This window comes from Callorhinus ursinus, unplaced genomic scaffold, assembly GCF_003265705.2.
Source record: "Callorhinus ursinus isolate GAN/ISIS: 27379988/994484 unplaced genomic scaffold, GSC_fseal_2.0 scaffold1, whole genome shotgun sequence".
NCBI classification, from domain to species: Eukaryota; Metazoa; Chordata; class Mammalia; order Carnivora; family Otariidae; genus Callorhinus; species Callorhinus ursinus.
Window position 1 is genome coordinate 132,649,655 of NW_027397063.1, and position 2,457 is coordinate 132,652,111.

Here is a 2,457-nt window from a genome sequence, read left to right on the forward strand (position 1 = left end):
GTACAAAAAAGTTATAAAATTGTCCTTGGTTTTACAATGATAAATGAAAAACATTAAAATTTTCCAATCGAACAAGGTATGCAAGGATTTTTATGTTGTTCTTTTTTTTGTTAAACAGTGAGAGCAAAATAACTCACTGGAATATAAAGATAAGAGCTGACTGAACATGCCCCTAACGGAGAGAGGGGTATTTTCACGGAAGCAGTATTTTCCCCCATCCCATCTCCATTTGATGTCGATCAAAACATACCATTGGAGGTAGCAACCTTTTCGACCTTAGCCGCAGCAACTTCTTCCTAGAAACATCGCCAAAGGCACGGGAAGCCCGGGCAAAAATGAACTATTGGGATTTCATCAAGATAAAAAGCTTTTGCACAGCAAAAGAAACAGCCCACAAAACCAAAAGACAACCAACAGAATGGGAGAAAATATTTGCAAATGACATATCAGATAAAGGGCTAGTATCCAAAATCTATAAAGAACTTATCAAACTCAACACCCAAAGACCAAATAATCCAATCAAGAAATGGGCAGAAGACATGAACAGACATTTCTCCAAAGAAGACATCCAAATGGCCAACAGGCACATGAAAAAGTGCTCAACATCACTCGGCATCAGGGAAATCCAAATCAAAACCTCAATGAGATACCACCTCACACCCGTCAGAATGGCTAAAATTAACAAGTCAGGGAACAACAGATGTTGGCGGGGATGTGGAGAAAGGGGAACCCTCCTACACTGTTGGTGGGAATGCAAGCTGGTGCAACCACTCTGGAAAACAGTATGGAGGTTCCTCAAACAGTTGAAATTAGAGCTACCGTTCGATCCAGCAATTGCACTACTGGGTATTTACCCCAAAGATACAAATGTAGGGACCCGAAGGGGTACGTGTACCCCAATGTTTATAGCAGCAATGTCCACAATAGCCAAACTGTGGAAAGAGCCAAGATGCCCATCGACAGATGAATGGATAAAGAAGATGTGGTATATATACACATAGGAATATTATGCAGCCATCAAAAGGAATGAGATCTTGCCATTTGCAACGACGTGGATGGAACTGGAGGGTGTTATGCTGAGTGAAATAAGTCAATCAGAGAAAGACATGTATCACATGACCTCACTGATATGAGGAATTCTTAATCTCAGGAAACAAACTGAGTGTTACTGGAGTGGTTGGGGGTGGGACGGATGGGGTGGCTGGGTGATAGACATTGGGGAGGGTATGTGCTACGGTGAGCGCTGTGAATTGTGCAAGATTGTTGAATCACAGATCTGTACTTCTGAAACAAATAACGCAACATATTTTAAGAAAAAAGAAAAAGAAGAAGATAACAGGAGAGGAAGAAAAGGGGAGTATGTCAGAGGGGGAGACGAACCATGAGAGATGATGGACTCTGAAAAACAAACTGAGGGTTCTAGAGGGGAGGGGGGGAGGGGGATGGGTTATCCTGGTGATGGGTATTGAGGAGGGCACGTTCTGCATGGAGCACTGGGTGTTATGAACAAACAATGAATCATGGAACACTGCACCAAAAACTAATGATGTAATATATGGTGATTAACATAACAATAAAAAAACCATACCATTGGCCATTTAGTTTAAAAAATGCAATGTGTTTGTGCACATACACGTTACTTTATGTACAATAAAGGAATGGGGAAGGGGAAAATGAAAGAATAGAGAAAACTATACTGTAGTAGTCAGGATGTGGTGGAACCAAATTGCGGCTTTCTAATTGAGAATGTCTTCTTGGTCTGGAGGAATAGAGTTCTGGAGTAAAGTAGCAGGTTCCCTTTTTAGTAGACACCTCCTGTCTGCTGCTGGAACACATCAATTGTATCTTCAGCCTCCATTTCCAACTGTGCAGGTGTGTCTGTTTCATTGATTGGCTGCCCATCGAATCAGAATCTGATCTGCCTCATTGACAAACCCTGTTGTTCACAATAGACTTTCATTAGTTTACTAAGTGGTGTATGCCTCTTAATCTTAAACTGCACCACAGAACCATCCTGCCCCGCCACCTTCAAATTAATATGATCGTTGTTCTCAGTCTTGACTCCTTCCTTGGGCTTTTCGTCAGCCATGGTGAGCACCGGAGTCTCCTCAGCTGCTGCTTCACATAAAACGTACCAGGTCCACACCGAACAAGCACACAAGCAGCACCAGGAGCAGCAGAAACAACACACATATTTATATTGTAGAATTCTCCAAATCCTCACTGGTGTAAATAAAGTAGGAGTTGATTATCTTCCAGTGTTTCCTGTTTCACATTCCCTAGTTGGCCTGAGAGGTTGTGGGCTTGAGGTCTTATAGCACTTGGTTTATCTATTAACCAAGATGCTTTTGACCAAGACAACAACCCAAGGCCCAGTTGCAAGAACCAAGCCTCGTTGCTTCCTTAAATGTCAAAGAACAAGCTAAGAAAGGAAAGTATAGCAGGTAAAGGTCAAAG

General features: G+C 42.0%; 1 pseudogene; it reads right to left on the reverse strand.

The window, feature by feature from the left end:
- Positions 1 to 1,641: 1,641 nt before the first annotated feature.
- Positions 1,642 to 2,122, reverse strand: LOC112823064 (small ubiquitin-related modifier 2 pseudogene; annotated as a pseudogene).
- Between the last annotated feature and the right edge of the window lie 335 nt (positions 2,123 to 2,457).